The sequence below is a fragment of the Thamnophis elegans genome, chromosome 8 (assembly GCF_009769535.1).
Source record: "Thamnophis elegans isolate rThaEle1 chromosome 8, rThaEle1.pri, whole genome shotgun sequence".
In the NCBI taxonomy this organism is placed as follows: domain Eukaryota; kingdom Metazoa; phylum Chordata; class Lepidosauria; order Squamata; family Colubridae; genus Thamnophis; species Thamnophis elegans.
In genome coordinates this window covers 40,080,346-40,094,739 of record NC_045548.1, presented here as the reverse complement: position 1 = coordinate 40,094,739, position 14,394 = coordinate 40,080,346, and the positions used below count along the sequence as shown (strand labels likewise).

At 38.5% G+C, this 14,394-nt stretch overlaps 1 pseudogene; it reads right to left on the bottom strand.

The window, feature by feature from the left end:
• Nucleotides 1-2,259: 2,259 nt before the first annotated feature.
• LOC116511996 lies at nt 2,260-14,009 on the bottom strand (annotated as a pseudogene).
• Between the last annotated feature and the right edge of the window lie 385 nt (nt 14,010-14,394).

The window sequence follows — 14,394 nt, the reverse complement described above, 5'->3', positions numbered from 1 at the left end:
AATACACCAGACATCATTTGCGCTACTGAATTGTGCCGCAATTCTTTGCAAAGTCTGCATTTGGCATCATCAGAGGATTTTTCGATTTTGGCCTTAATGGCATTTGTGCGGATAGCTTGTTCTTGCGCAGCCAGGATTAGTGACTCTGTTTCTTTCTTTAATGTACCTGTTGTTAACCATAACCAAATTTGTTCACTGTCCACTTTATAATAATAAAGTAATTTGCAAAAAAATTCTTTCCAAATCAGACAATGTGATTGTCTGGATTTGTTTTCTCATTTTGTCTCTCATAGTTGAGGTCTACCTATGATATCAATTACAGGCCTCTCTCATCTTTTTAAGTGGGAGAACTTGCACAATTGGTGGCTGACTCAATACTTTTTTGCCCCACTGTAACAGGCAACTCCCAAACTGGGTTTTAAAGGTCCTATTATATCAGCAAAAACAACTTCCAGAGGTTCCTTTGTTTTAAAACCATTCGGTCTGTTTACAGGAGTAACTTTGCTCTGCTCCTGAATGCAAACATTGCAGTTTAAATATTTACTTCATGGTTTTAGTTTTACTGGTGTGGGTGTGGCAGGGGAAGGATACTGTAAAATCTCTATTTCCCCTGGAGTGGGCAAGGTTACTGCAAAATCTCCATATCCTCCCGATCAGCTGGGACCTAGGAGGCAGAGAATAGATGGGGGTGGAGCCAATCAGAGGTGGTATTTACTGATTCTCCGAACTACTCAAAATTTCCACTATCAGTTCTCCAGAATAACGGAGTGAGCTCCCATTACTTGTCCCATTTTCTGCCAACCTAGCAGTTCGAAAGCATGTAAAAATGCAAGTAGAAAAATAGGAACCACCTTTGGTGAGAAAGTAACAGTGTTTGATTTGCCTTCGGCATTTAGTCATGCTGGCCACATGACCACAGAGACGTATTTGGACAGTGCTGGTTCTTCGGCTTTGAAATGGAGATGAGCACTGCCCCCTAGAGTCGGGAACAACTAGCACATATGTGCGAGGGAAATCTTTACTTTTACAGTAATCCACCTTGAGCGCTATATTTGACAAAGTAAAGTCATTATTTATATAATTTCTATGATATGTGCTCAACAAGGCTTACTTGACAATTGAGGATCAAAGAGGAAATCTACTTCCTGCAATTTAGAAACTTTATCTCTGTTAAAGCAGCTTAAAATTGTATTTGCTTTCTGTTGTGTCTGAGTCTGTTGAACTACAATTCCCACTCCCTTTAAAGTATTATTACTGGTCTAGGTATTTCATAGCTCTATTCTGAGACAACTGAATTATTTCTGATTGCATACAGTTGCATTAATATGAGCTAAATTTTCATTTCCTGCTATTTCTGTACCCTATTAATTTTTAGTGAATTCGATTTATGTTTTCTAGGTATGAATTATCCTATCCAGTCTTGAGATATCTGGAAATGTGTTAAAACAGAGGGTGTCAGAGGGCAACCAATGGTTTCTTGTGCCGAATTGATCACTCTCTGCAGTACCTTCCTGTCCGCTGCTGCGTACCATACTGTAATGCAGTATGTGAGGACACTTTCTATGGTGGACCGATAGAAAGAGATTATCAGCTGTTGTTCCACCTGATTTTTTTGCAGGACTCTAAGGAAATGAAGTCTCTGTTGAGCCTTTCCAATCACCAGAGACGTGTTGTTTTTCCAGGTGAGATCTTGACTAATAAGCACCCCCAAGAATTTAAAAGAGGAAACCCTCTCCACACAACTCCCCTCGATATACAATGGGGAAGACTCCTCTTTGTTTTTCCGGAAATCTAGCACCATCTCCTTTGTTTTACTAGTATCTAGTTGTAAGTTGTTTCTTGAGCACTTTAATTAATATAAGTTATTAATTAAATTGTTGAAGAGTACAGGATTCCCAACTGAATATTGTGTGATCTCTGTATTTGATGAATGATGATCACTCTTTGAGAATAATTTTCAAGTCAGCAGTGCACTCAATCAATCATCATGTAACCTGTTCACTAACATCCTGCTGCACAGAATAAAATACTCTGTCAACTTCTTTGTAAAGAAAGTAAGATATATCATACTAACTTCACAAAATTCCTAAAGTCTACTAAGGAAGCTATCTAAAAATATTAGATAAGGTAAGACAGGTTTCTAGTAATTGTTTTCAAAGTGTTTAATGATAAGTTCTTTTATGATAACTGTATGCACTCTTAAATTTTTCAGCGTATTGACATCAGAGTAACGGGCCTATATCTTGCTGTGTTTTCTTTTTTCTCCTTTTTGAAAATTAGAATAACAGTTGGTGTTATCCAGTCATCCTCCAGTTCATCAGGATTTCTCAAATGTAATTCATAAGAGTTTGGGGGGGGGGGAGAATCACGCAATACTTTTGGTACCTTAGTATGTAATTTAATCTGGTGTTGGAGATTTAAAAACATTGAAGAAATAAATGTTTTCACCCCATCTCAGTCTTGCCCTGACATTTTGTTTTTAAAAAGTGCCTGATGGAACGCATGCACTACACATACACACATATTAGCTACATATGCACATATCTTATCCACAAGATTGTTGATGTTATATCACTATTTATGTTTGGCATGTGCATCAAAGCGTTGCCGAAGAGCTTGCAATATGCTTCCTGGGATTTTTTGGTGTTTGTCCCGTAAATCTTCTATTGCCCTTTGAGTCTGTTGGAGCAGTGGAGTGGCATGGAACAGTGGAGTGGGATGGAATGGAAGAAAAAAAAAGAGGAAAAATAGATTTAATTGAGATTTATGGTTCAGGAACTATTGAGAGAACATCCTGGAACTAAATATACAATATATGGACTCTAACAGAACACATCACATATTTAAGCACATATATAAAATTCTAACTTGCTCTTCATCAGAGTCTTTAACGTACATTTGAAAACCAATGTTATCTTTGATTTCATCTTACGGCAAGATTTTTTCTCTCTTCCTGCTCATGTTATACCATTCATATTCAGATAAATCACATTTTCCTATAAATCTCTAAAAATATGGTGTACAAATGTCTGTCTCTTTTTGTGTGCTGTAACCAAGAGTAAGTTCATGTGGGCCAGAATAAGACCCTGGTAAACGGAGTTGAACATTTGCAGCAATGTCTATAAAATAGAATATTCCTCCTTTGCATGTAAAAACACAAACTTTCATCCCTTTCTCCTTCTTAGAAATGCCCTTGCAGAAGAGTTGGAATTATGCTGTATGGCTGGAGATGGTGTTCAAGCCTTCTTCTACATCCTCTTGTTCTGACCTAGGCCAGACTGGCTGCTGCACCCAGTTGTATAATTAAAAAGCAGAATGCATGCTGATGCCTCTTATTTAATTTGTTCCTAACAGTGGTTTGCTGAATAAACCATAATTGGATAAATTGAAAATATAAACTTATTGGGTAAGAAGAGGTTGAACCCTCCATGATGAAGCTTTAGTGTGATATACAGTATATTTGATGGATATTTTCATTTATACATGCTGTTAATCATATTGTGTAGTTTGAATAAGCGCTGTTTAAACAGTAAGGGATGAATGGATGATAATGTTACATTGACATTTATGTACCAAACACTCAACAATATTTCTGCATATATACTTAGTCTATTTCAATAACTGTCTGCAAATAGTTATTATAGAATTTATAATTTCATAAAGAAGGAAGTTTTAATTTGAATGGATATATTCTCTTTAGAATAGAAATACGCTTACCTTTTCAGCTAATTTTTCAGGAGTTATATCTGGATCATATGGAATTGGTTTTCCAATATGGGTTATAAGTTTAACTGGAAACATTCCATACAATGGAAAGATGAACCATCGGTTTCTCTCATAAAACCATCTCATTGGTCCTGGGTACAAATTTTAGAAAATATGATATGTATATTAGTAGATTGCCAAGAGTTTCATATTTGACTTTGTTGGGAGCCTGTATTTAAATGCAATAATTAATGCCAGCAGTGGAATCAACTAATGGAAAGCTTTTGCAGTGTATAGAAACAAGAAAATAAGCCATCATGTTTGGAACCTTACAGTTTGCAAAATACAACTTAGATTAAAAAGTTATGAAAAAATTAGAGTTAGGAGAATCCTGACATATAAATAGACACACAAATATAAGTAGACAGATAAACAGACAAGACAGGCAGTCTTTCCAGGATAATTACCAATTAATTTACAGAATATGGATAACTTTGCTGAATATCAATAACTTCTGAGTCATCTGTATGTCTTGTAATCCCATGACATCACGTCAGTTATGGGAAATGTATTAAATCAGTTTTTACACCAAAGCCCTGGAGTTCTGGAGTATATACATATGTATGTATATGTATACAGTATATGTGTTTGTATATCTGTATATTTGTAAATCTATATCTAGAGATAGATAGATAAATAGATAGATAGATAGATAGATAGATAGATAGATAGATAGAAAATAGATAGATAGACAGAAAGACAGATAGACAGACAGACAGAAAGACATACATACATACATACATACATACATACATGCAGACAGACAGACAGACAGACAGACAGACAGACAGATATCTGAAGAGAGAGCATATATAGTCTTTTCACATTCTAGGTGAATACTAATATGAACCACCTCTTAAAACAGTTTTCCTAATAATAAAATAAAAATAATCCCAAATTAATCTACCCCAAATATATTTTTTAGTTTACTTGGAACCCAGATTTAACTATTCTTGATTCAAATTAAATATGGTAAGCAAAGATGCAGATGTACAAATTTATAGTCTTAAATAAATAACATTTTCAAGAATACGTAAAGTTTTACTTACTTATGTTTGCATATGCCATATATCCTTCTCTAATATTTTGTGTAAACAAAGGAATGATTGGCTAGAAGAAATAAAAGAAAGAAATAATGAGCTTCTTTTATAATATGTGAAAGGAATAAAATGTATTGGTTGGACATAAAATACATCAATTAAAAAGTTATTTTAACTAATATGAACAATATAGTGTATAAGATCATTGTATTTTTATGACATCCCTTTTCAGCAGGGCATTGTTGAACTAAATGTAGTTTGGTTTGTCATTGTACTAAATGTAGTTCAGGTACTGACATGCTGAACGTTTTTTCTTAATGCTGATATTTCATGCTCATGCATCCAAAAGATCCTGATTTTTAAACTAATATTAAACTTCAGTTTTATTTTTCACATAACCAACTAATATGCAAAGGGAAGACAAAGGCAAGAGTTGAATGAAAATATTATGATTCTTTTTTTATTGAGCGTTTATTACATTGTCCTATAACTTTGTCCATCTTTCTTACAGATAAATTTACTCCTTCAGATCAGTTATTGGCATCTAGTATACTCAGGCAAATGCTGACACAGGCACCACGGGTGAGTCTTTTGCTGTTTTCAGGGCAGCCCAGTGGGCCAGGCCTAAGCAGGCTGGTTACAACCCCCAGGCCTTGAGTTTGACCACACTGACGTAGACCTTTGGGGGAAGGTAGAAACCTTCTAGAACCTTCCAATTCAGAGGCAGAAATGTTCCAATGAGGTGAAAATGAACTAAAATTTCAAAATTTTTTTTTGCATTGCAGGCGCATTATGGCTGAAAAGGTAACTGGATGTAAGATCTGGACAGCCAAAACTCTGTCTGGAATCGAGATCTGGAGTTTGCCCAAATGTACGCCATAAAGCACATTAAGCCTTTAAGGTCTTCAAGGTCCTCTTCTTTTTAATCCTTTGGGAGTTTTACTGTTTATTGTTTCTTTAAGATTGAAAATCATTCAGCACTTCAAGTTTATCATTTGCTGAATTAGTTAATCTTTAATACATTTAAAAAGAAAAACATATTTTTTCCAGCTTGGTGAGATCTTTATTTGTTTGCATCCCTCCCCAAATATACAAGATGTGATTTATAGAATCATTTTTTGAAAGTTTTTTAAAATGTTAAGACTTTGTAAAATTGATTTAAAGAAAGAAATTGAAATTAATTATACGTTCCATTGGTGAAAAAAGTGTACTATTTACATATCTATAGTGATTCTGTCATCCAGGTCATGATTGTCCAAATGTTTGAAAACATTTTGCTTCTCATCCAAGAAGTTTCTTGGATGAAAAAGAAAACATCTTCAAAGAAAATCCAGAAGTCATTTACATTACATTTTACATTTTACATTTTATTAGCATTTATAGGCCGCCCTTTTCCCTGAGGGGACTCAGGGCGGCTTACAATGATAGGGGAGGGGAGTGCAGGACAAAACGCAAAAAGAAAATGTGAATAAAAATAATTAGCAATAAGAACCCAGCATTCATTCAACATCCGGGAGGGGCGAGAATAAAGTCTTATCCCCAGGCCTGACAGGATAGCCAGATCTTGAGGGCTGTGCGGAAGGCCTGGACGGTGGTGAGGGTGCGGATCTCCACGGGGAGATTGTTCCATAGCGTCGGGGCTGCAACTGAGAAGGCTCTCCTCAGAGTAGTCGCCAGTCGGCACTGACTGGCGGATGGAATTCGGAGGAGGCCTACTCTATGCGATCTGATGGGACGGAGGGAGGTAATCGGCAGAAGGCGGTCTCTCAAATGCCAGATCCACTACCATGGAGCGCTTTATAGATGGTAAGAAGGACCTTGAAGTGCACCCGGAGACCAACAGGTAGCCAGCGCAGCTCACGGAGGATCGGTGTTATGTGGGCCAACCGTGGTGCGCCCACAATCACTCACGCGGCTGCATTTTGGACTAGCTGAAGTCGCCGGATGCTCTTCAAGGGCAGCCCCATGTAGAGCACATTGCAGTATTCCAGCCTAGAGATCACAAGGGCTCGAGTGACTGTTGTGAGGGCCTCCCGGTTCAGGTAGGGCCGCAACTGGCGCACCAGGCGAACCTGGGCAAATGCCCCCCTGGTCACAGCTGATAAGTGGTGGTCGAAGTTCAGCTGTGGGTCCAGGAGGACTCCCAAGTTGCGGACCCTGTCTGAGGGGTGTAAATTTTGACCCCCCAGCCTGAGCGATGGAATGTCAGCCAAATTGTTGTGAGGAAAACACAACAGCCACTCGGTCTTGTCCGAGTGGTTTATTTTCAATCAAATGAAAAGCTAAATTCAATAGTTTTCATATTCACTCTCATAGCCATTTTCTAACTAACTTCCACCAATATCACTTTTGTAAGGGAAGGTAATGATGGAACTTTTTTGAATGTGAACCAGGCAGATATAGATATGCCCACTAATCAATCAAACACAAACAGAAACACACAGAAACACCTCACCTGGTTTGAGATCTGATAAAAGGAATTAAACATAGAAAACACAAGTTAACTGCCTGATTCCACCAAATTTTGCACCAAATTTTATATATCAATGGCTTTCTTTTTTTTTTTATGGGGAGTGCAGGAGAGCAGCACAATTTTTAAGTTTTATAGGGCAATGACTTTATTTCTAATTTTATGTATACTTGTATTATTATATACTTGTATAAATAATACTTGCATTATTTATCACTTTATTTTTTTCATTTTTTTTCCAAGAGATGTGGCGAGAGCAGCATACTTTTTATTACAGTCAAATTTGGCATAGATGGATAAGTCATAAGGTTTGTTTCCTGTGTACTGCCTTTAATATCTAATCGTTGATGCATTGTATGGATTGCTTAGGGTTGGATAGGCAACTTTTTACTAGAGCAAAAGGAAACACAACCCTTCCTTCCTATTTTAATTATTACTTTTATTTTCGCTACTTTTGTAGTTATACTATTTGTATGCATGACAACATAATGTATAATATATGCATTTATACTTTCATTCTCCTAAATAGTTTAGCATAATAAATTGATGAAAATAAAAAAAGTAATTTGAATTATGTGAACTGAAAGAAATAAGATTTTTCTTTTCCTGGTCTGGCACATCTGATCTGTGGTTGTATGCACCCTCCTGTGCATTAGCAAATAGCTTAAAAATAAATAGCTAATATTTGCAAATGCATATTCCACTTAAAAGACCACTAGGAAAAAATATGAAGACAAATGGCTTACTACTTTGGCATCTATAGCTATTTGAGCAAATCCTTTACGTTTTCCCCATATTACTTTATACTGGTTATTTCCATAGTTCTGCTCTCGTAGTCCTCCTGGTGCAATTCCAAGTAAGTGCCCTTGTTTCAGAACGTTTATACACCTTTCTCTTGTAGAACAATCACAGCGATTAATGGAGATGAATCGTTTTAGTCCTGCAAAAGCAGACCTAAGAAATCATCTGTTCTTGCTTGTAAAAGAAAACAGAATACATGTATTTCCATAATAACATAACTCCAAATAAGACCTTGGAGAAGAAAAATTGGACTTCACAAGTTAGTGAATCAATTTTATTAACTCCCCCCGCCAAACCCACACGCCTAAACATAGTAATTTTTTTACCTGGTAAACTCAAGATCAAATCCTCTATCACAGAATAGCAGAATCTCCCAGTGAGTCTATACAACCTTATTACAAAACAGTGATAGTCAATTGGATAGCTTCCATGATAATAGACAAGAAGTGCTGGTCTTTGGGGTAAATTTTCTAGTCCAGAAATCTCATAACCTGTTATTGGGAGAACAATGAAATGGCTTCAACTTTTTGTCACAAGAGTTTCCTATAGAAGATCACATAAAAATATGGCATATTTTTCTTATCAAGCTAAATATTTTAAATCAAATGTGCTTTTTGGAACCATCACATTGAATCCTAAAAAAAGAAAAAAGACTCCTCTGAGAAATCATTGTTATTGCTTTTGTATCCTGCACATCTGGCCTAGTTTCCTATAAGTTATTTAGATTCATGTTAGTTAATGGCATCAAACCTTTTCCAGAAATATTTATGTCTTTGAAGATTTTGTCCATTTTAAAAACCACATTTTTAAAAAGACAATTTTGGTATTCTGTTGATACTTTCCAAAATCTTTACAAATATATAGAATGTATGTGTCATGGCGGCCTCCCTCAGTAACCAAGAAAGAAACCACTCAAGTCCATTTTGCATAATTAAGAGTATTTTTACTGGTCATGAGTAGATAGCAGCTGGGCGAAGCAAGATCTGAAGCAAAAGCATGCGTAATCATAGATAACAATATGTGACCCAATCCCCTCCTCTTGGTAACCCCATCCCATAGTCCAATCCATGCACCCCACAGGTGTCATGTGGGAGACATCTTCAAAAAGCGTCATCAGGTTGGTATGCCGGACAGTTGGCCTTGGCGGCAACTCCTCTATCTGCAACTTGCACAGTAGATGGTGAGAACAACTCCCTTTTTACAGTCACTCCTGCACTGGACACTTCCCCACCCAGATACCATGCGCCTCCCTGTTTCAATGGCAGCTGAAAGCAAGCAGCAAAACAGAGGCTGACATCCAGCCCTCCGTCAGGAAGGAAATCATCCCTGCAAAAAAGGAACAGACAAACAGACAAATAACATAAAACAGGAACAAGAGAAGGTGGAAATGTCAAAGTCAAGTCGGGTCATGGCTTGTCGTGCTAGGTAGAGTAGAATTTACGTAAAAGTCGAGGATCTTCTGGTAATTCAACAATGAAGTCCATAGATATTTCTTTCCATGGAGCTTCAAGATGGGCTACACCTTGGAGCAGGCCTTGGGGCTTCCCTGGTGGGCGTTTTGCAGCAGCACATGTGGGGTAACTGGCCACATAGGACTCAATGTCCTTCTTAAATGAAGGCCACCAAAATTGCCTTTTAATGAGATGCAAAGTTTTCACAAATCCAAAATGGCCTGCCATACATGAATCATGGGGCCGTTGAAGAACCAAAGTCCTAATGGTAGTAGGAACATACACTTTAGCTCCTATCCAAGGTAGTACCATCTTTTATGGTACACTCATTTGAATATTGTTTAAACCATTTATCGGACTCAAGGTCCTCCTTGAGTTTGAAGATGAGGTCCTTTGTGACCTTAAAGTTAGAGTTGCTCTGGCTTCTGGTAACCACCGGAGCAGCGAGACTCTTTGCTGGGATGACTGGGTGAACCATGCTAAGCTTCGAGCTGTTGTATTGTGGGAGTCTGGATAGAGCATCTGCCATAAAGTTCTTCCCCCCTGGGATATACTTTAAAGTGAAGTTGAACCTGTTGAAATGTTGTGCCCGCCTCATCTGTTTAGGAGACAACTTTTGAGAGGTCTTTAACGCCTCCAAATTCTTGTGATCAGTCCATACTTCAAAAGGGTGTTTAGTCCCCTCCAGGAAATGTCGCCAGGTCATCAAGGCCCACCTTATTGCAAAAGCCTCCTTTTCCCATATAGCCAATCATCTCTCTGTCTCAGTTAGCTTCCGAGAGGTGTAAGCGCAAGGTTGCAGCTTCCCATCAGCATTCATTTGTAGTAGTACTGCCCCCTCTGCTACATCACTAGCATCGGCCTGGACAACAAATGGTGAATCCATGTCTGGGTGTTTCAAAATTGGTTCAGCCACAAAGAGTCGCTTTAGTTTTTCAAGTGCGGCTTGACATTCCATAGTCCAATTTAATGGCTTCTAGGTTTGGCCTCCCCTTTAGATTTTAGGAGGTTCGTAATGGGGAGGGCAATGCTGGCGAATGAGGGAATAAATTGATGATAAAAATTCGCAAATCCTAAAAAACTTTGCAATTGTTTGCAGGTGCGGGTGGGCACCCATTCAGTGGCAGCTTTGACCTTTGCTAGGTCCATCTCGATGGCATCATGGGAGATGCGATACCCAAGGTAGTCAGTTTTCTCTTGATGAAATTCACACTTAGACAGTTTGGCATACAGTTCCGCTGCACGGAGTTTCTTGAGCATTGAGCAGAATAATTTCACATTTTCTTCACGTGTTTCCGTGTAAATAAGGATGTCATCAAGATCGACCCTTATGTCTTTGTACAGGTGTTCATGCAAAACTTCATTTATCAGTTGCATGAAAACAGCTGGTTCCCCCTGCAGGCCAAATGGGAGTACTCGGAATTGAAAACAACCAAGTGGGCAGTTGAAAGCAGTTTTCCATTCGTCACCCTCTTTAATTCTGACTCTGTAATAGGCGTCTCGAAGGTCTAATTTTGTGAAAATTCCCTTTACCCAATTGGGTGGGGGCTGTTTACACAGTTCTGGTATATGTCTTTGTTTAGCCCATCCATGAAGCCGTCCATTAATGCCTCTTCGGACCAGCCATGCATATACTATGATAATTCACGAAATTCTTGTATATATTCAGCAACTGGCCTCTTTCCCTGGGTAAGAGTTTTAAATTTAATTCTTGCTTTACGCTCCGTGAGTGGATCATCAAAGCGTTTCCTCAGGGTGGCCATAAATCTATTATAGTCTCTCAGTAGGGGGGAATCAGCATTATGCAGGGGCACCATCCATGCAGCTGCCTTATTTTCCAATGCCATTGTATTTATTCTTACCTTGCCTCTTCATTTGGAAGATCATCTCCGTACATTTGCATGTAATTCCATACTTGAATGAGAAAAAAACCTAAATCCTTAGATTCTCCTCCAAACTTCACATTCAGGGCGGGGTGACTTTAGCTATCCGGCGTCTGCTGGAGAAACATCCCCTCTTGGAATGTTTCTGGCTGCTGCTACTGGGGTTGGAGCTGAGTCATCCTGATCAGTTCCACCTTCTGCCCCCCCCCCCCCCCCCGGCTCCTCTCGGGCAGAACAAGCTCTCTGCATACCTTTCCTCCATTTCTGGGAGATCTGCTTCCCTTTCAGGACCACTCTCACAGGCACGTCGTCTCTCCCAAGACCCTTCAAAGAACTTCATCACCTGGGACATCATAAGGTTCTCCTCATCTGCCTCATGCCAAGCAGCTGCTGGTTGTCTCAATCTCCTCATGGTAACTCCAGCCGGAGGTTCCTCAGGGTCATCCTACCGTCCCACTCCCCACGTCCATCTAGGGTGAACGGATTGTTCTTCCAAGTGCAGTCCAGCTATTCACTCCATTTCCAAAGGGTACGAGGACGCAGCTGCTCCCATTTTCTCCTCCAGATCGCTGCCTTAGTGGGACATCCTTCAGGGTTTTGGGATTTTGTTGCGCTCCCCTCGGAAGGTATTAGCTCCGGGATGAGTGCGAAACTGAGATCTTGCTTAATGTCATGGTGGCCTCCCTCAGTAACCAAGAAAGAAACCACTCAAGTCCATTTTGCATAATTAAGAGTATTTTTACTGGTCATGAGTAGATAGCAGCTAGGCGAAGCAAGATCTGAAGCAAAAGTATGCGTAATCATAGATAACAATATGTGACCCAACCCCCTCCTCTTGGTAACCCCATCCCATAGTCCAATCCATGCACCCTACAGGTGTCATGTGGGAGACATCTTCAAAAAGCATCATCAGGTTGGTATGCCGGACAGTTGGCCTTGGCGGCAACTCCTCTATCTGCAACATGCGCAATAGATGGTGAGAACAAATCCCTTTTTACAGTCGCTCCTGCACTTAACACTTCCCCACCCAAATACCATGCCCCCCCTCCCCGTTTCAATGGCAGCGGAAAGCAAGCAGCAAAACAGAGGCTGACAGATGGCTTCTTCCAGCTTTATCCAAAGGTATAGTTAATGGTAATGTTTAATAGCTTAACTTCAATTTTGAAAAAACAAGTTTAAATTAAAACAGCACATTTGGAGTTTAAAATTAAGGCACAGGAAAAATTGTACATGGTAGAGGCAAGGATTAGCAGAAATATTCCTGATTTAATTTGTTTACTGTCAGACCTCTAGTTATTGTACTTTGCATATGAAATAAAATTCCAATTATTTTAATTGTCAAAAAGACTAGAATTACAGATTACTAGGTTGGATGGCCAGGCCCAAACCAGAACAAATTATGTCTTAATGTAAAATGTAAAGCCAATGTGCTTCTAAGCAATTGAAACCTTAGCACAAAATATATTATAGGTCTTCTTTTGATTATAAAAGGAGAAGCCATATCACCGCTTCACTCAATGACTGTTTTTCAAATTGCAGTCACTAAATAGAGCACTGGGGAGAAGGCCAGGGCTTTTTTGGGTTGCTACGCTGGCGATGATAGGCACATGCCTCCCTTACACATGGGAGACCCAGGCGCTATTCCCTGTCCCACCAGGGAAAACATTTGCTAGTGTTTTTGCTAGATATAAGATCTTACTCCTCCAGTGAGTTAACTTTCGACCTATAATTGGTGGCTTCCATCCTTCTGACTAATACTTGGCAGCCTAGCTGAGAAGGATATGACAAATATGGATAAGTGTCTGCGTGCATGTGAGAAAGTGAAAATGTACATTGCAAAACCAGTAAAGTTTTTCACTTACTTTAAATTCTTCAGGTCTCCGCAAATTCCAAAGAACCAGTTGTAACTCAGTGTTCAGTTAAAAATAATTGGAGCATGGCTATTGACCTGGCTGCGAGTGTGTGTGTGTGTGTGTGTGTGTGTGTGTGACCATAAGCAAACTTGATATTGTGTGTAATACCCGCAATTAGTTTCTTAAATTGAGGTTAAGGCAGTTCCTGCATTCAGTTCTGCAATCTCAAAGGTTAAGGGAGTTTGTTGACTAATTGTAGAAGCATTTTTAAAAGTGAATTCTATATAAATTGGCAGTATGCAGCCTCAGTTTCCCCTTTATTTTCTACTACATTCTCATGAGATTCAAGATGCAAATGACTGCAGTTATGGATTGGCCCCAAGAATTATGTCTATGAGTGAAAATAAATTCCTTATCTCTGCCTTAAAGAATTAATGAAGAACATCCTACTTACCATGCAGTATCTTTCCAAACAAGTCTGTTATCCATGCGTAAATTTTCTTTGGCATATCCCATTGTTTGTTATTGCTATCTTCTGGCAAATTACCAATTTTTTCTAACACATAATATATTAGATTAGTTATATAGAAGAGTGAAAATGCAAGCATAAGTGGATAATATAATATTATCAATATTACTAACACTGTTATGGGATACACCATAAAGCCTGCTCATTCTTCCAAAATGTAAGTTGGCCAGATGAAATATTCTTTTCCAGGGGTATAGTAAATATTTTCTGCAGTCATGTTTAAACTCACACTACAGGAATAAAAGTCTAAAAATGTTTTCTCCTTGAAAAAAACCATAGAAACATTCTTTAATATAATTACTATTTGCAATATTGAGCTTTCGGATAAGAGCAGAATATCAGAATAGCACTGAATACATTGTAATGACGCTTTCATATAGCCTAATGGAGAAGATTGGGCTGAGATGATAAAACAAATCAAATCTTAGTACAATCAATCAAACTATTGGTACTTTTAATGAAATATTACTAGTATAGTTAGAGGCTGATACTAAACTTGTTTTTTTAGCCAACCAAGAAAAGAAAAGGTTTGACCAGCCAAAGGTGTCTATTCAGAAGGGAGTCCTTGATTTTTGAAAGAACTTGTGGGTTTTTGTGCATAC